General features: G+C 38.9%; 1 protein-coding gene and 1 long non-coding RNA gene across 2 annotated transcripts in view; one reads left to right on the top strand and one right to left on the bottom strand.

Moving 5' to 3' along the window:
- The window catches only part of iglon5 (IgLON family member 5), a 184077-nt gene that overhangs the window by 117560 nt on the left and 45759 nt on the right, over positions 1-20758 (bottom strand). The gene's annotated exons all lie outside the window — the stretch shown is intronic.
- On the top strand, positions 16382-17046 carry LOC119777448. Its single transcript, XR_005279916.1, has 2 exons — positions 16382-16591; positions 16857-17046. It is a non-coding gene; the product is annotated as an uncharacterized LOC119777448 (long non-coding RNA).

Here is a 20758-nt window from a genome sequence, read left to right as displayed (position 1 = left end):
AAGTACAAAATACTCAACTAAGAAGAAGAGATATCCACCACCAACAGCCTTATGAAGACTGAAAATGCTTTGGCCAACTGTATTCCCATCACTTCTGTTGGTAGAAAGCCAGATTTTTCCAAACATGTCAAACTTATAGACAACGTTTTTTTTGGGGGGGGCAAAAAAAGTAAAAAAAATAAAAAATAAAAAATAATATATATATATATATATATATATATATATATATATATATATATATATATATATATATATATATATATATATATATATATATATATATATAGTTTTTCTATTTGCAGCACATGAAGAAAGTTTGGACTACAGAGGCTGTCTGAGTATTTTAATTTCACTTCTGATTTGCAGCATTTGCTTTAAGTAATGCCTATGGGCCTATTAAAATATCATTGCTAAAACCCTTTGACACAAATTTATAGTCTAGAGTGGATTGAAATAATGGTTTGCCAGATAAATAAAATAACTGCACTTAAAAATACTAATAAAACCAGACTGATGAAATAGAGAGAAACACAATTTGCACAAACACTGCATTGCTTGCTAACATTAACTTTGAACTTTGGTCTTATGGTTATACATTTTCTTGGAAGTTATCTTTTGATATTCGTAAATACAAGCAAACAGACCTTTCCAAAGAAATAAAAAAAAAATAAATCTTAGAGTTTTGCTTTGGTTGGACATGTTTAATGCATTAATGTTGCACTTTGGCGCTCATGGCACTTACACTTCACATGCATGTCTAGGTTAGCATTTCTGTTTCATTTGTGCAAAATGCCTTTAAAAATGCACACATCCCTTAAGGCTGACTTTGTTAAAAACCAAGAAGAGCATATTAAAAGATGCACCTTAATAATACTCTTCAGCCAGTGCTGATTATATTGTCATGATTTGACGTAGAAAAGGACTGAAGTGGCAAGATGAAATCAGCAGGAATATGATGGCGAAAAAAGAATTTGATAAAGAAAACCAGGGATTCGCAAGGGAAAAACAGAATCACTGGATGAAAACTTAGAAATGACCCAACAAAAAGTAAATTGAAAGCACAGGCATTAAATAACACAGCAAGTAACTCAAAACGGGGGATGATAAACTTAAAATAGACACAGGTGTGGACCATGACATGTATAGAGCCTTATCTTTACAATTAATTCCAACAGCAACTCAACTATAATTAGCATTGAGAGGAAAAATGTAAGATTCTGTAGAATATAAATATCTGGGTGGCTTGCCAAATATGGAAGCAGTTGTAGTGCGTTATGTAGTCCTGTTTCTGACCTTATGCTCACTTAGCAACACAGAAAATGCAGCATGTAAACAGGGAGTCTACATACTGGGAGTCACATACTGTACAAATCTTGGCAAAAACAGGGTTCTTACTGGCTGACTCGCACGCAATCAGGTCACAAGCTAAGAGATTTCCAGGAAGAGCGTCCAGTCGTGCACGTGCATCCACATAGTGCGATGTGGAAACTATAAATGCCACCTAGAATAGACTAAAGGTGAGGGATAACTGAATTGTGACGATGCAGTGCTGAATGTATGAAGTGTTTATGACAGCTGTATGAATTCGGTTTTGTAATTAAATGTTTCCCCCCTCTGGATGATAAAATGGTGTGAATCAGGCCTTTCTTTCTGTCATAAGGGAATTCTACCAATGAGCTTCCATAATTCTTACATACAAAGGCAAAATATAACGATAGCATCTATGATTCACATTGAAGCTATGGGGTTAAATTTCACAAAGGTAATTTGAGCTACCAAATCACAATCAGTGTCTGAACGTTTAAAGCTGTTCAGCTGCTCCCACATCAGCATTGTGACTCTCTCAGCACTCACCAAAAATTAGGGTCAGTCAGCAATGCAGAATAAGGAGAAAAACTTGACAATTTATATTCATGTGAAGAGTGAAGTTGTGATCCTTTGCAGAGCCATCAACCGAATGTCCTTTCATATCTGAAGTCTCTGCTGCCCTATCACTCATGCACACAGGGGATCTTAATGATGGCTCCCCTTTTTGCTGTTATTTCAAGAAATTCAATGACTTACTTGCGAGGGTCATGAGCAAAATGAACAAGACAAGCATCTTTGAAGATTATGATAATGGGAAAGGAGGGCAAAATTGGAATTGTTTTAAAATTCACCCGCACGTTCCACATCTTATTATCCTGCCACTTGGCAGCCAACCATTTTCAAAGGCGTGATAAAAATACACATTAGGTATATTTGCTCCAACTGCTGCGTGGCAGAGAATTTTATGGCCTGTGTAGTCTGGCATTTCAAAATGAGTAAAATAAACACACTTCCCACAAAATACTGAAAGACAAGGATCAGAAATCTGAAGATTAATGCTGGTCGATCTCTAAAAGAGTCATTAACTCAGCATGATAGATGAAATCTAGCTGAGCATATAATTCCATGTACTATGTTTTTAAAGCTAAATGCTACATGCGCTTATACTGAGATGTAAATTGAAACCTTCCGCTCTTGGCAGGAGAGAGACGATTCAATGCTCAATACGACACTGAACTGAGGACCAGATGGTGCAGACTAAAACATGATTTAGGAGGGAGGATGTTTTTTTTCAAGGGGAAGACACATGCAAATCAGGTCTTTAGAAAAGCTGTTGACTCATGCAATTTTGCGGTGTTTACCAATAACAAATTGGAATGGAACACTAATAATGCTTTTCATACACAACCCTGCAAAAAACTTAATGTTTGGAGAAGTGTTTTATTTCAGTTGACCCCAAAGCTGAAATGCTACATTAGCAAATTATGAGGTCTAGTAGGTGCTCTGCATGTAATGAAAGGGAAGAAAGGACATGGTGACCTCGCTAGACACACACTCACACACACATTAAGAAAATGTCAGCCATGGCTTTTGATCTGTGCGAACTAAATAGGCACTGACTAAAACATATGTAATTACATTGGTGAGAGGGATGCATCTGAGACCATGTGTCCGCCAGTGTCGCAGACAGTGCTGCTCAACACCAAATTATTAATGTCATTCTGAACCTGCAGCTTCTTCGCTTTATTCTTCCATTAGGCAATTAGAGCTGCAAAGAATACTCAGTGTGCATATCTCATTGTTTTTTCGTTGGGCAGCAAGAAGTCCCTTTTTAGAATTAATAATTTAATTGTATCTATGTATACATACACAAAAACATACACAAACCTGTCTCTCTATCTTTGCGAGGCCTTTGCATTAACTTCCTTTCATTCATAACCGATTACTACAGCCTAACTTTGACCCTAACCCTAAACCTAACAAGTACATGTTCATAATTAACCCTAAACCCAAGTTTAGCTCAGTCCATACCTTAGTCCTAAACTTGTTTCCTGGCCCTGAAACAGTTAGGGGCTCATTATGGTTGACACCCGTACAATCCAGGCAGAAAATGAGCTGCTTGTCACAGCGTCTGCAGCATTTAAGCACTGGGTGGATTTTCCCACAGTCTGTCCAGCTCCAGGGGGGTGTGTTCAGCCCAAGCTGCTAGCCTGCAAGACCATACCACACGAGGAAGGAGTGTTGTGTGCTCTAGCGTGGCCTCATGCCATACAAAAACAACAGTCATTTATTAGAGATAAATCAGAGAATCTCAAGATGTTGCTTGCTCATGTTGTTCTAATATGTCCAGGTATTTACGAATTTTCCTGTCCATACATACATGCAGATAGATCTATCTATCTGTCTGTCTGTCTGTCTGTCTGTCTGTCTGTCTGTCTGTCTGTCTGTCTGTCTGTCTGTCTGTCTGTCTGTCTGTCTGTCTGTCTGTCTGTCTGTCTGTCTGTCTGTCTATCTATCTATCTATCTATCTATCTATCTATCTATCTATCTATCTATCTATCTATCTATCTCCCTGTCTGTCTTTCTGTCTGTCTGTCTGTCTACCAATCAGAGTCACAGTTTGACAGATGTCTTTATAAACACTGAAAAAATATATATAAATAAAACTACATGAAGCCCTTAGCACACACCTGTATAAAGCTTTCTGAGCAGAAATTATTTCATTTTATAAGGTAACTGCTTTTGGAAATCCACACTTGCTATCCTTTACCAGGGGTTGTGATAATTTTGTTTTTACCTGGATCTCCCTTGCTATAATTACAAACAAGTGAAAAAAACAAGGCTTTCGTGTCCTCTTTGGGAACTCCAACAATTGCATCTAGACTCACAAAGCAGTTATTGCAACACTTGATTTGATACTCATATAAAAATGCCCAGGATTAAAATCTATGCTTTGTCTTCACCAAATGAAAACTACTGGTACCTGGAATTTTCAAAAATAATTACGAATTTTATTTTGTTCTGCCAGGTGTTCTACATGGCCATCTGACAAAGAACAACTGACAGCATCAGAATTGTGTGAAAAAAGTATGTCCACATTATTTAGTATGTGAATAACACACAGCAGCAGCAATTGTTGGCAGACCCCTCCTCTCTATGACTACACATTGGAACGTTCACCATAAACTCCACCAATAGGAATCAGGGCAAGTGTCCCCTACTTAAAATTAAATAGAAAACTATATAATCTTAAATGTTCAGATGATTATCACACTTTGTAAAGAGTAAATAAAAAAGAGAAAAAACCCCAAAAACTTTTCACTTATATCTTTTCCCTTTTGATAAGCTTAAATTCTGCTGTTTTAGCATTTACACTGGTGCTTTTTTGTGTTTAAGGCAGCTGACTTACAGTTGGTACGGTACACTTTGACATGGTCTAAAAACCTTAAAAAAGATTTCTACATATTTAAGTATACAACACTTACCAAATGCATAAATATAATTATAACTAAAACTTGTTTTTTACTTTTTCATAGGAATTTAGCCCCCATACCAATCATAATTCACATGCTGTTTACAATCGATGCTTACCACTTCACATCTAAGACTAAGACTGAACAGTTTTCCAGGATTCTAATAACAGCTTGCACAAAAGTCCATCATCTTTTTCGGTGGGTTGGATATCTGGAATGTGGCAGTAGATAAAGCAGTTTGGAAGAAATTAACAGACTGCAGGGAAGATGGGTACAGTATATGATACAAGAGGGTGTGAGAAAACCAGGTGCTGTGAAGTGTGAGTCTCTGCCCTCCCAGCTGATGATCAAAGACAAGCATAACTACCACTGATGACTGTGGCTGCCGGCCAGACAAATACACAGGATAGGCAACATTATCAACTGTACCAAGGGATGGCAGTGGCAGCCAGAAAAATACCATTAATGGTACGAAGGCACATTCATATAGACACCAAAAAAAAAAAAAAAAAAAAAAATCACATAATGCAATGTAAGTCATTCACTTGCTTTCACTACTTTTACTTACTTTGTATTGCAGCGTTTTTTTTTACCAATAACTTTGCTTTAGTTTGACATTTTAAAAAGGTTTTGTCATCTGGGATTTTTTCAGAGTCTAATATTAAGATAATATGTCCTATCAGTCAGTTAACAGAGGTACTATTAATGAAGTCTTGTGGGATCTTTTACCTGATGTGGACCCAGTGAGTCTTCCTGCACTGGTACAAAGCTCTGATAATCCCTATTATTAACTCCTCTTTTAAAGAATGAAACTCTTCATTAAAAATATGATATCACATTTATATATCATGTTGAATTATCAGAGCTCTGGTCCTGTGCAGACCTATCTCCCAGCTGGCCTTTACTGAGGAAGCTTTGGTAAAGGAATCTCACTGATTTTTCCTCTTAATCGCCTTTATATAAAGGCATATCACATCCCTTTAGATCATAACCAGAGCTGTAAGGCTAAAATCACAAAAAAATCCTACCTTAGCCATAGAAGCATAGTCCCATTCATAAAAAAAGACAAACAATTATTTAACCTAGTGTTTATTAAATTCAATTGTTTAATGTTTATAGATTTAGGAGCAGATGGAAGCTGGTATTGCTACGTACTGTTACATTTTTATGTAGTGTTTAGTCTCGTGATCTATTTGGTTTCTTTTTAAATTTCTTTCCCAGTTTTGGAATCTTGTTCTCATCGACTTTAATCGTTTAGTATACTGTTTTACTGTTAGAGACTTAGACTTAAACAAATAGATTTTGTCATTTTGTATACACAAGTGTAAACAAAAAGAAATTTCATGTAAAACAGCTCCAGACAATTTCGCTTTTTAGAGGGCAGCCTTGAAAACAGTAAGAAATACATAAAATAAAGTTAGATGAACTATATGACTGTAAATCTAACATTTTTTTTTTTCTTTTATAAATTAATTAACCCATTTTACACAACATTCAGCAGTCTAATGGCAGTGGGGAAGAAACTGTTATGGAATCTACTTGACCTGTATTGGATGCTTCGAAGTCTCTTCCCAGAGGGCAGCAGGGAGAACAGTCCATTGTGGGGGTGTGGGGGGTCATTTATGATGTTACGGGCTCGGGACATGCAGCGCTGGGATGAAATGTCTTTAATGGAGGGAAGAGAAGCCCTGATGATCTTCTCTGCTGTTCTTAGTACTCTCCTCCCTTTCTTCCAGTCTCCGATGCTGCAGCCTCCACTAAACACAGTGAGACAGCTGGTCAGAATACTCTCTATAGTGCTTCTGTAGAAGGTGGTGAGGATGGGTGGGGTAGCTGGGCTCTCCTCATCCTCGCCAGAAAATACATGCGCTTTTGTGCCCTTTTGACCAGTGAGGTGGTGTTTACATTCCAGGTGATGGTGTCTGTGATGTGCACCCCCAGGAATTTGGTGCTGTTGACCACCTCTACAGCTGAGCTGTTGATGACCAGTGGAGCGTGGTTAGGCCGGTTTTTCCTGAAGTCCACGATGATCTCCTTCATCTTCTCCACGTTCAGGATCAGACTGTTATCTTTGCACCAGTCCAACAGCTGCTCCACCTCCTCTCTGTAGTTCTGGTCGTTGTCGTCTCTGATGAGGCCCACCACTGTGGTGTCGTCTGCAAACTTCATGATGTGATTGGTGGTGAACCTGGGGACGCAGTCATGTGACATCAGGGTGAACAGCAGGGGGCTAAGCATGCAGCCCTTAGAGGAGCCTGTGCTTAGGATGATGACATCAGAGGTGTTCTGTCCGACCCGGACTGACTGGGGTGTGTTGGTGAGGAAGTCTAGCATCCAAGGAAGGGTTGTATTGAAGCCCAGCTGTCCATCAGATGCTGTGGGATGATGGTGTTGAAAGCTGAACTGAAGTTGAGGAACATCATCCACATGTGGGTGTTCTTCTCCTCCTGGTGTGCCAGGGCTCAGGTAGAAAGCAGCAGTGAAGGCGTCCTTAGTGGAGCGGTTTTGTTATTATTATTATTATCTATTATTATTTACTTTTATAGATGTTGCTGAGTTGATTTTTCCTCTTTGCAGTATCTCTTGTGACCTTGGTATTTTTTCATAGTTGTCTTAGTTGTTATTGAAAATAAAACAATAATGACAATAACAAATACATATTATGTACTGTTTTGATTACATTACATTTAATACTAGCTCTCTGACTGACATATTTGTATTGTGTTGCAGGGTACAGTTCATTAAACTTACCTTGTTTTGATTAAAATATATGGAAATTAAATAAAAAAAAAAAATAATTTTCTTGATGGTTGCCCTGCCTCCTCTCCATATCTAATATGTCTAATTAGAAAAATGTAAATATAATGTTCTTAAAAGACCTTCGTCCTCTAAAGCAACCTTTGTCTTTTGACCCTTACTGTGATTTTCTCTTTGTTTAAAATTGCTTAAACGAACAAACCAGGCTTGCAATTAATGCAAATTTCTGCTAAATCTGAGGAAGTTAAATTCATAGCTAAATAAGAAAGACACTGCTGAGAACATGACTTAACATCTCAATTCATCCTCTGTAATGATAAGTTTGCTTTTTTGCTAAATATTTTTCCTCTTGTATCTAAGGAGTGTTATTCATTTATCTTTTAAGCTTTTTAATTTAGATTTTACTTGTGTAACCCAAGAAAACATAGCCCTCATTAAACATAAACCTTTTCATAAAAATAGCTATAAAATGCTCAAATACGAAATAAATAAATAGGAAATAAATAGGCTTTAAAATAGTTAAAAATATTAATAATAATAATTACAGATATTATAAATGGTGTATTTCATTTTATATTTTATTTTGTTTAAAACTGTATAAAAGAGATTTATTTTGCCAGCAGCTAAATGGTTAAATCTGAGAAAAACGTCTTACTCTGAAGGGTCACATTGATTTGTGGCCCATGTGACAAGCTCCAGTCAATTGGGTGCTATGTTCTCTGGCGCTAGCAGAGAAAGCAAGGGAGAAGAATAGAGAGAACGAAGAAGCTAATGGAGTTGTGCTGGTAAAGAGAGACAATAAGAGAAAATTGACCATTGAAAAGACTACCTGCTGTCTGGAATATTTTTCACGTTTTTGGAGGAGGAGCTTTCCACATATATTTTTTTTTCCCTGACCGAATTCGGGAGTGTTTTATGTTACAGAACTGGACTTGGTGAGTTAAAAAGTGTATTTTATTTTCTGTGAAGAATTTTTTTTGTAAGACAATTGTATTTCATTGAAATGTGAAGCTAAAGTAGTGCATTTATGTTTTTTATGTTAGAAAAAAAAACCTTGGAATTAATATATGGACTGGTGTGGGTGAAGCATTTTCCCCCACACACACAATGTTCAGCAGCCAAATCGACGTAAATATTACTTTATTTAGTAGAAAGCAAAGTTAAAAAGAACTTTTGTATGCTTTGTTGGTTATTTAACCAGGCCTTTAAGTTTCTGCTGGAGATTGGACCGAGAAAGTCGATTGCTGAATTGGATTCCACTATTGAGAAACAAGATGGCGAGCCGTAACCCAGGAGCCCTGTAACCGCCGTCTAGCAGGAGGTACGCCCTCTGCTGGACATTTCAAATCATCCAAACTGGTATGACCTGCCCATTTTTTCCTGCTAAAAAACAGCAGTGGATTCAGAATTAACCCTTCAGGATCAACAGAGAGAAAAGACATTGATTGAAGCACAAGTTATCCAGTCTTTTGCTGGATTTGGTTCTTTTGTGTGTTATTGATTTTCTTTCTGGATCATTTTCAGTATTCATTGTAATTGTGTGGAATGTAAATTGTCTGTTGGGTTATAATAGAAAAAAGAAATAGTTAAAACAGGAAATTAAAACCCCTTAACTTCCTAGAAAGAACTCTAAATAACTAAATTTGATTAAAAAAGAGATTAAATTTGAACAAACTATAAATAAAATAGTTAATCGTACCAATCTTGAACTTAAATAGAACTATAACCTAGGTTAAAATAAATAGTATCCTTAATACCTAAAATTAGGTGTAAATGTGAAACAGGGGTCAAACCGATTATTCTGAAAGAAACAGGGAAACTATTTTGATTGAATTTTGTGTCATTGTATGTGTATTGTTTGTAATATTGTTCTTTTCAAATAATAAGCCGGCAGTTTAATCATATTTTCTGGTCTGTGGTCATTAATACACTTACATATTTCTCTACTTTCATAGCCGAACCTAGCACTGGTCTTATTATCTGTTTTATCAACTGTAAACTCATCGTGAGTGTTACAGAAAGTGGCGAGCCAGCCAGGAGTAGGAAATAGAAGCTTAAACTGTATTTCTGACCCAGATCACAAAAAAAAAAGAAAAAAAAAAAGAAAAAAAAGGAAAAAAGGCTAAGTTCAGCGAGAAATGGATATAGTTGACAAAGAAAACATTAAAGTTCCAAACTCCGTGATTGTTAGTGGCATCACTGACACAGAGGTTGATGAAAATGTAACAGACTTCCTAAACAGGTATGGAAAAATAATGAGAACCTTTAAAATAGATGACCCGCATTCTTCTTACCACCAGAATGCCATTGTGGAGTATGAGAGTGGAACTGCTTTGACAGCGCTTGAACCATTACTCCCTTATGTACTTGAGAGCTCAAACAAAATCTCTTATCGAATCAGAGCCCTGTCCACTGAGTATGTGTCTGATGTCACAGATAAAGCCACCCACCGTTTTTTCTGTGAACTGCAAGAAATTGCTAAATTAGGTGGAAAATCCTTTGAAGCCGTCCTGCATGAACACCTGTCCAAATGCTCTCAATCAGTCACAGGCAGCTCTGGGATACCTGAAACTGAGAGTTTTACTCTCGAGACACAAAGTGGCCTGATGAACCCAGTTACCAGACCAACCCAAGGTAATGACCTACTTTTCCAAAGTGAAATTTCAGAGCAGTCTAAAACTTATCTAAGCAACTCTGACTCTGACTCAGTTAACCAACCTCGACCCAATCTAGCCTCTAACCTATCACAGAATCTTGTCACTCACCCTGAAGTGCAAAAAGTAATTGTAGAGCATATAGTACGAAATGAAGCTCCGGTCGCACAGGTGGGTGCCTCTTTTCGGCTAAGGCAGTTTTCAGGCAAACTGCCTTGTCCTAGCCATGAGGCTGATTTCGATACATGGCGAAACAGTGTCGAGCTCATACTTCAGGATCCGGATATGTCTGTATTGCAGTGCTCGCGGAAGATTTTAGACAGTCTTGTGCCACCTGCGTCTAATGTAGTAAAACCCTTGGGCCCTACAGCACTGCCATCGGCTTATCTTGAACTGTTAAATTCAGCTTTTGGCACAGTGGAAGATGGCGATGAGCTTTTTGCTAAATTTCTTAACACCCTACAAGACCCGGGTGAAAAGCCATCAAATTACCTGCATCGCTTGCAGACAGTCCTCTCAAAAGCTTTGAGCAGAGGTGGAGCAGCCCCAGCTGAAGCAGACCGACACCTTCTGCGTCAGTTTTGCCGTGGGTGTTGGGATGATGCCTTACTTGCAGAGCTCCAGCTTGAAAGAAGAAAAGATAAACCACCTTCTTTCACTGAGCTACTATTGCAGCTGAGAGTTGAAGAAGACAAGCATATTGCAAAAGAAAGCAGAATGAAAAAACACTTCGCTGGCTGCGCGACCAAAAGTAGCCTCCCAAGCTATTACTGTAACCTCTGACCTCTCTGATCCCATAGTTCAAGACAATCTCACTGAAATGTGAACCCAGATAACCCAGATGCAAAGTCAGCTGACAAAATTGAAACCCCAAAAGGTAGTTCAACCTGTGGTTCCCCAAAGTGACCTTGTCACAGAACTAAAAGCACAAATTGCTCAGCTGCAGAGCCATCTGGCTAAACTAAAACCGCCAACCTCCAATAAGAAAAGTGCTAGTGCACCCAAAGCTAGGACACAGACTAAACCTAAGGCACCTGAAGAAAGCGTGACAGTCCAAACTTTAAAGAGTAGACCGAAGCCTTGGTATTGCTTTCGCTGCGTCGAAGATGGCCATATCGTTTCAGCTTGCTCCAATGATACAAACCCATCCCTTGTTGCCGAGAAGAGAAACCAGTTAAAAGCAAAACAGTTACTTTGGGACAAACAAAACAATCAACCACAGTCTTTAAACTAGGGGAAGCACTCATTGAGGGGCGGATGGGTGCTGCTGCTAAAATCAGTCCCACTGCACATTCAAGAAAGAACAGAAAACGGCTCTTTCACAACAAATCAGCCAGTGTGAAGTTACCCAAAGGCCTAGTTGGAGCTAAGTACACTGCTGAAGTACTGATTAACGGACAGGCTTGTAATTGCCTTCTCGATACCGGGTCACAGGTGACAACTGTATCACAGTCGTTTTATGACAGTTATCTCTCACATTTGGAGATCCATTCCATACATGACCTTCTTGAAGTTGAAGCTGCAAATGGTCAGAATATTCCATATTCAGGCTATATATGTGTTGACATCGCCTTCCCAAAGGACAGTTTTGGACACGAACTAACCGTGTCCTCTCTTGCATTGGTTGTTCCAAACACGCGCTCCAGTACCCAAACTTCTCTCTTGATTGGTACTAATACGCTTGACCTTTTCTTTGAAAGTTTTTCTCTTGCTAAAACAGATTCCAGCGCCTTTCCCTATAGTTACAGGGTGGTGCTGAGGGTGTTACAAAAAAGATACAGGCAGAAAGAGACCAGCAATCTTGGTCTTGTCAGACTGTCCGGAAATGGGCCTGAGACCATTCCTGCAGGCCAAAGTAAAGTCTTGGAAGGGTCAGTTCATGTGAACATTGATACACCAGATAAGTGGGTTGTAGTTGAGTCCCCCAATACATCCTCCTTACCAGGAGGTGTTTTGGTCACTAACTGTTTACTTACACTTCCTGAGAAACTATCACAAAAGCTCCCTGTTGTCCTGCGAAATGAAAGTAAACATGACATAGTTATTCCTGGAAACAGTGTAATCGCTGAAATTCATGCCATGCAAGAGATCTTATCACATCCCCTTATCTCTGATGAGTCAAAGCAAACTCCTAGTTCACAGCCTGCTGAGCTTAATTTAAACTTTGGAGATTCCCCAGTCCCCGCTGAATGGAAAGAGCGAATTAAGCAGAAGTTGAATGCTATGCCAGAGGTTTTCGCACAGCATGATACTGATTTTGGGTGTACTAGTAAAGTAAAGCATCGGATTAAACTGAGCGATGAGACCCCTTTTAAACATAGGCCTCGCCCAATACGACCGCAAGACGTAGACGCTGTTCGTCTTCATTTGCAGGAACTATTACAGGCAGGGGTAATCCGCGAATCTGAGTCAGCCTTCTCCTCACCCATCGTGGTGGTAAGGAAGAAAAATGGAGATGTGCAACTTTGTGTCGATTATCGGAAGCTAAATCAGAGCACGATCAAAGATGCTTACGCACTTCCTAATCTGGAAGAAACTTTTTCAGACCTTACTGGGTCGAAATGGTTTTCGGTCCTTGACCTCAAAAGTGGTTACTACCAGGTTGAAGTCGAGGAGGAAGATAAGCACAAGACAGCTTTTGTATGCCCACTGGGATTTTTCGAGTTCAACCGTATGCCGCAGGGTGTAACTAACGCCCCCAGTACCTTTCAGCGTCTGATGGAGAGATGTATGGGTGACATAAACCTTAAGGAAGTCTTGGTTTTCCTGGATGACCTTATAGTTTTTTCTGAAACCCTCGAAGAACATGAAACACGTCTTCTTAATGTGCTCAGTCGTCTCCAAGAATATGGTCTAAAACTGTCACTTGAGAAGTGTAGGTTTGTTCAGACATCTGTGAGGTATTTGGGACACATAGTCTCTCAGCGCGGCATTAAAAGGGACCCCGAAAAAGTTGCTGCTTTAACAACTTGGCCAAGTCCTACAAACCTAAAAGAACTTCGCTCCTTCTTAGGTTTTGCAGGTTATTATAGGCGGTTTATTAAAGATTTTTCTAAAATCGTCAAACCCCTTACCAATTTAACTGCAGGGTATCCGCCTCTGCGTAAGAAAAGTGGCTGTAAGCTAACCAGTGACCAGTATTTTCAGCCCAAAGTTCCTTTTGGGGAGAGATGGACAGACAGCTGTCAACAAGCATTTGAAACGATAATACACAAATTAACTACTGCCCCGGTGTTGGGCTTTGCCAATCCCAAGTTGCAGTATGTATTACATACAGATGCTAGTACAACTGGACTGGGGGCAGCCCTGTATCAGGAGCAAGAGGGAGAGATGCGTGTTATCGCATACGCGAGCAGAGGTTTATCGAGAAGTGAAAGCCGGTACCCCGCTCACAAACTTGAGTTTCTTGCCCTCAAATGGGCAGTAACAGAAAAGTTTTGTGACTACTTGTATGGCAGTCCTTTCACAGTGATAACCGACAGCAACCCTCTAACTTATATTTTGACCACTGCCAAGTTAGATGCAACAAGTTACCGCTGGTTGTCTGCTTTATCATCATTTGAGTTCCAGCTACGGTACAGAGCTGGAAAACAGAATGCAGATGCAGATGGGTTATCTCGTCGTCCACATCCTGAGCCAGTAAATGATCTCGTCTCTCTGAAAGAACAGGAACGAATCCGTCAATTTGTACAACATCACTTACCTGGCACAGATCCTTTCATTCATGTTCCTGCTCATGCTGTAAATGCGATTTGTGAAAAACATCTAGTGTTTCAGTCTTTCAATGCAGATCATTATGATCTTACCTGCCCCCTTGTAACATCTCTGTCTATGACTGCTCAGGCAGTCCCTGACAGTTTTGATGAGTGCAGCGGTTTTTCTGTCATTCCAAGCATGTCAGAAGATGAATTGAGTCACAGTCAAAGGAGCGATCCTGCTATCAACGAAATTATACACCAGCTGGAAACAGGTGAAACACCTTCTCCTGTAGTACGAAAAGAAATTCCAGAACTTCCCATCCTTCTGCGTGAGCTGAATAAGCTTGAGCTGAAGAATGGGGTTTTGTACAGAAAAAGGCAAGTAGGTGAAGAAATACAGTATCAACTTATTCTCCCTGAAAGCCTAAGATCTATGGTTTTGAAAAGCCTCCACGATGACATGGGTCATCTTGGCTTTGACAGAACCCTCGACTTAGTTCGAAACAGATTTTTCTGGCCAAAGATGGCCTTAGATATTGAACAAAAGATCAAGACCTGTAGCCGGTGTGTTTGTAGAAAGAGTCTGCCAGAGAATGCAGCACCTCTGGTAAACATTCAAGTAACCAGACCTCTCGAGTTACTGTGTATTGACTTTTTGACGATCGAACCAGATTCCAGCAATACTAAAGATGTCCTTGTCATCACTGATTTCTTTACGAAGTATGCTGTAGCAATTCCTACACCGAACCAGAAGGCTTGTAGCGTAGCCAAAGCCCTGTGGGAAAATTTTATCATCCACTATGGCTTCCCAGAAAAGTTGCACAGCGATCAAGGTGCAGACTTTGAATCGAAAACTATCAAAGAGCTGTGTAACCTAGCTGGAATACAGAAAGTCAGAACATCGCCATATCACCCCAGGGGAAACCCAGTAGAGAGGTTTAATAGAACTCTATTAAACATGCTGGGTACACTCACTGACGAGAACAAAAAACATTGGCGTCATTTTGTGAAGCCCCTTGTACATGCGTACAACTGTACCAAACATGAAAGTACGGCGTTTACACCATATGAGTAAATGTTTGGTAGGCAGCCTAGACTGCCTATAGACCTTGTTTTTAACGTCACTCTGAACCATCGCCAGCAACAGTCCCACTCGCAGTATGTCCAAGCCCTCAAATCTCACCTTCGAGAGAGTTACCAACTGGCTAGTAAAAACGCTGCTAAAGTGGCTGAACGGAATAAAATCAGATATGACCGACATGTAACCGAATCAGTTTTGGATGTTGGTGATCGTGTGTTGGTAAAGAACGTTAGGATAAGGGGTAAACACAAGTTATCAGACAGGTGGGAATCTGTTGTGCATGTGGTTGTAAGTCAAAAAGATAACTTACCTGTGTATATACAGTTAAACCTGAGAACCAGGATGGTCCAACCAGAACTCTCCACAGAGACCTTTTGTTGCCCTGCGGGTTCTTACCAGCTATCCCTGAAAATCCTGCTGCAGTGCAAGAAAAACCCAGCCGGCCAAAAACACGCCAACACCACGTTACTGATCATGACAAACCTGAACTCGAGTACAACTCAGAGGAGGAAGACAACTACCCTTTATATAACACGCGAGGCCCTCTCCAAGAGATTTCTAGGGTGGTTGAGGAATATAACATAGTCTTTCCTTCAAAAACCTTGTCAAAACCTGTGGTTGAGCTTTCTAAATTGGGAAATACTTGTGTCACAGAACATGATACAGTGCCTGATATTGTTCCCACGCCTAACAATATGAAGGAAATAGATCACTTTCCTGAAGAAGGCAACTCAGTTGTAATACAACCAGAACCAGAAACTCACCTTGATGAGATGGACAATGCCTCCGACCTTAGCCAAGCAAACGCTGTGGAAATGACTCAGGCTGAAGTAAATGAGACTGAACCTATGACCAATGATGACAAAGAACGTGACCTTGAGACAGAACAAGCTGCTAAAAGACCTTCTCGACAGAAAACCAAGCCAAAAATTTTAACATATCCTAAATTAGGAAACCCTCTTGTCAGTGTAGTTCAATCTCTGTTCCAAAGTTTAAGTGAAGCTGTCACAGGTTCTATTGAAATCCCTGAGATACAGTTAGTCTGACTTGGGTATTATGCAAAGGGACTTGCATAGATTTAAGTGGGGAGGGTGTAACCCAGGAAAACATAGCCCTCATTAAACATAAACCTTTTCATAAAAATAGCTATAAAATGCTCAAATACGAAATAAATAAATAGGAAATAAATAGGCTTTAAAATAGTTAAAAATATTAATAATAATAATTACAGATATTATAAATGGTGTATTTCATTTTATATTTTATTTTGTTTAAAACTGTATAAAAGAGATTTATTTTGCCAGCAGCTAAATGGTTAAATCTGAGAAAAACGTCTTACTCTGAAGGGTCACATTGATTTGTGGCCCATGTGACAAGCTCCAGCCAATTGGGTCGCTATGTTCTCTGGCGCTAGCAGAGAAAGCAAGGGAGAAGAATAGAGAGAACGAAGAAGCTAATGGAGTTGTGCTGGTAAAGAGAGACAATAAGAGAAAATTGACCATTGAAAAGACTACCTGCTGTCTGGAATATTTTTCACGTTTTTGGAGGAGGAGCTTTCCACATATATTTTTTTTTCCCTGACCGAATTCGGGAGTGTTTTATGTTACAGAACTGGACTTGGTGAGTTAAAAAGTGTATTTTATTTTCTGTGAAGAATTTTTTTTGTAAGACAATTGTATTTCATTGAAATGTGAAGCTAAAGTAGTGCATTTATGTTTTTTATGTTAGAAAAAAAAACCTTGGAATTAATATATGGACTGGTGTGGGTGAAGCATTTCCCCCACACACACAATGTTCAGCAGCCAAATCGACGTAAATATTACTTTATTTAGTAGAAAGCAAAGTTAAAAAGAACTTTTGTATGCTTTGTTGGTTATTTAACCAGGCCTTTAAGTTTCTGCTGGAGATTGGACCGAGAAAGTCGATTGCTGAATTGGATTCCACTATTGAGAAACAAGATGGCGAGCCGTAACCCAGGAGCCCTGTAACCGCCGTCTAGCAGGAGGTACGCCCTCTGCTGGACATTTCAAATCATCCAAACTGGTATGACCTGCCCATTTTTTCCTGCTAAAAAACAGCAGTGGATTCAGAATTAACCCTTCAGGATCAACAGAGAGAAAAGACATTGATTGAAGCACAAGTTATCCAGTCTTTTGCTGGATTTGGTTCTTTTGTGTGTTATTGATTTTCTTTCTGGATCATTTTCAGTATTCATTGTAATTGTGTGGTATGTAAATTGTCTGTTGGGTTATAATAGAAAAAAGAAATAGTTAAAACAGGAAATTAAAACCCCTTAACTTCCTAGAAAGAACTCTAAATAACTAAATTTGATTAAAAAAGAGATTAAATTTGAACAAACTATAAATAAAATAGTTAATCGTACCAATCTTGAACTTAAATAGAACTATAACCTAGGTTAAAATAAATAGTATCCTTAATACCTAAAATTAGGTGTAAATGTGAAACAGGGGTCAAACCGATTATTCTGAAAGAAACAGGGAAACTATTTTGATTGAATTTTGTGTCATTGTATGTGTATTGTTTGTAATATTGTTCTTTTCAAATAATAAGCCGGCAGTTTAATCATATTTTCTGGTCTGTGGTCATTAATACACTTACATATTTCTCTACTTTCATAGCCGAACCTAGCACTGGTCTTATTATCTGTTTTATCAACTGTAAACTCATCGTGAGTGTTACACTTGCACCTACAAAAATAAATTTGGAATTTCTTTTTATACATGCAAAAGTATCTAGCTACAATAATGGTAAAAAAAATATCAGCACATCATAGATTCCGCATGTTAAAAAAGCAAAGTGCAGGAAGTCATTGAAAGACATCCTTAAGGAGGATGTAAAAGCAAACAACCAACCTTCTCTGGACTGTTTAGTGGAAGTTACCAAAGCCTAGGACTCCACCAAAGACCAGCACTCCCCTTATCAATGAACAAAAAAATGAAACTTAAACTTTCAGTCATTTGAGTTCTTCAAAAATAGTTGCAGACTGTGCTGAATGACATGGAAAACAAATACACACTTATCAGCTTACATTGAAACATTGAGAAAACAGAAAATAGTCAAATCATGTATATTTAGAACATAGATGGTTAAACAAAAGGGCTGCACGGAGTACCAGTGGGTAGCACTGCTACCTTGCAGCAACAAGGTTCTGGGATCGATTCCTGGTCTGTGAGCTTTCTACATGCAGTTTGCATGTTCTCCCCATGCACGCGTGGGTTCTCTCTAGGTACTCCAGCTTCCTCACACAGTCCAAAAACATGACTGTTAGGTTAACTGGCTTCTCTAAATTGTCCTTAGGTGTGAGTGTGTGTGCAAGGTTCTGTGTCTGTGATGATCTGTGACTGACTGGAGATCTGTCCAGGGTGTACCCCACCTCGCGCCTGTTGACTGCCAGAGATAGCCACCTAACTCACCGCCACCCTGATAAAGACTAAGCGGGAGAAGATGGATGTATAGTTAAACAATAGTGACATGGAACAATTTATCTGCTTAGAATTAGTTTATTTAGAGCAAATTTGATCATTTAGGTTACTGACTCTAAATAAAATAAAATTCATAAAGTAGAATTCTGTTGATTGACCTCCTAAAACTACTACCTACATTTATTTTCAGCAAACCATATCAATTTAATAATGATTCTCAGAAAAGTTTGCGTTTGAATAATTTTAGGGTGGGCAGTACACAGAGCGCCACTGCATGCTCACATCTGAGCTATAGAAATGTCTTCTCATTAAGTCTAATCAGTGAGGGAGAGGCTACAGAGATGCACTTGAATAAAAGACGTCCTTCAAAGTTTCTTATGTTAAATCTCAAAATGGAAGGGAAATAATGAAGCAGTTAAACAACTAACCCGACATTTTTTGTTATCATAAAAAGGCATTTTTCTTAACAGTCATGATGAAGACATGCCCTTGAAGTACTGTTTTGGAAAAAATGGAGCTGCCTTCTACAGGGTTTTTCATTGCAATCTTGCATAATTTTTCTTGCCAGAAGGTGACAACAACTTATGCTTTACATATTTCTTTTTTCACATTCTGCTCATCATCACCAAAAGAAATGTGGTTTTGTGACTTCAATAAATAGCTTGCAGCAGTGATTTTGGTTTGATCAGGGATTTTAATCTCCCAAACAGTATTAATGAAGGCTCAATTTCTTAAGAATCAATTACTATACAGGGATCAGAACAAAAATCAATGAAACCAGAGTAATGCAAACCACCCAGAAAAAAGTATACAAATACATTGGGTTGTGTGAAATTTAAATTATTTATGATTATTTATCAACGCAATTAAGCAGAAAATACTGAACTACAATTATAAATACTTGGCATACTTGGGTATGAAAGGGTTTGTTTACAGGGCCAAAATTGATGTAGAAAGAACCAATTCGACAACATGATGCTAGTTTAATAGGGGTAGTATAGATAATAATAATTTTTCTTTTATATTTAGAATTCATAGCAGCCTTTGCTGACCAAGAAAACAAAACCAACTTTGAAAGCAAGGAAAATCGCATGTTCAGGTAGCTCAGACTGTGTAATGATACTGATTAGATCATATAAGACAAAATGAAATGCCTATTAAAGGCATTATGGGGAAAACACAGAATTGTTCCATTCAAAAATGACACAAATATATAGAAATCAGCATGTATTTGTAAGTTCATACCATTCTGAGAGTAAGTGCTGAGAATTGAGAAATGCAGTGATGCATTTAGTATGGTAAATGGTAGTGTACAAACAAAGTACTTTGGTCATTAAATTCCATTAGTAGAATCAGCACTTTTTTGCTGCCTCCATTATACATGAAGGCTTATTGACAGCTATGCTGCAAAACCTCCTCTGTGTGATCATAAAGTACCATGGCTATGCCAAAGTGTTTTCCATTCTACTAGTTGCATTCCCTGTAATGTACTAAAGGGCTATTACGAATAGGAATACCAACTTGTACAGACTGGAGTCTTGATAAAAGACTCTGTGGCTCATCCAGAGGATCAGAGGGCATTCCCAAGAACTCACTTTACCAAAGATGTGAACTTCAGCATCTATTAAATATATATATATGCGCACACATTCAAAAACACTGCCTAGAAAGAACAACTCATCCACTTTCTAAAATTCAGTGCATTTTCTTATTTCATGTTGACTTAATTTAGGTCGACCTAATGAACTTCCTGAAGCAAAACATTTATTGTTAAAAATCCTTTTTTTTGGGTGAGTTTGCGCCTAATAGTACAAGCTGAATGTCATGCTCTCCTTGGACAGATCAACCCAAGTAATTAGATATCAGACACCTGGGGAAAGGCTCTAACCACTGATCACTTGCTGTCAGACTCTCTGGAGGGCACAAAAATACAATTGAGAAACATTGTTGATCACATTGCAAAGAATTCACGGAACTATGAGCTAAATCATGGCTGGGGCTAAGGACATGTGCTCTGTCAGGGCTGAGGAGAGAGGTTCATTCTTCTGAGTCATTCTGTCTTTCTTCTCTTTCAGCCATTATATTATCTGCATGTCAGCTTGATAAGACGTCCCTCAAGCCAATAAAACCCTCTGCTCAATGCAATTGCTGCACTTGTCACATCCTCACTGACTAAAAATTGCGTGCCTTGCTCAAGGTCACAGACACTGGTTTTCACTCAGGGGTGCAAGGAGCCAGACGTGCGACTCCCTCTCTTCACATGTCTGTGTCTCTGCTTGGTTTCTAATTGCCTCTGTGAGAGGCTGTGGCCTGTGGGGGACACTGGGACAGCCAAAAAGCATTT

This window comes from Cyprinodon tularosa, unplaced genomic scaffold (genome assembly GCF_016077235.1).
Source record: "Cyprinodon tularosa strain WSP-4 unplaced genomic scaffold, ASM1607723v1 ctg124, whole genome shotgun sequence".
Classification (NCBI taxonomy): domain Eukaryota; kingdom Metazoa; phylum Chordata; class Actinopteri; order Cyprinodontiformes; family Cyprinodontidae; genus Cyprinodon; species Cyprinodon tularosa.
Note: the sequence above shows the minus strand (reverse complement) of the source record. Positions and strands in the feature narration are given on the sequence as shown.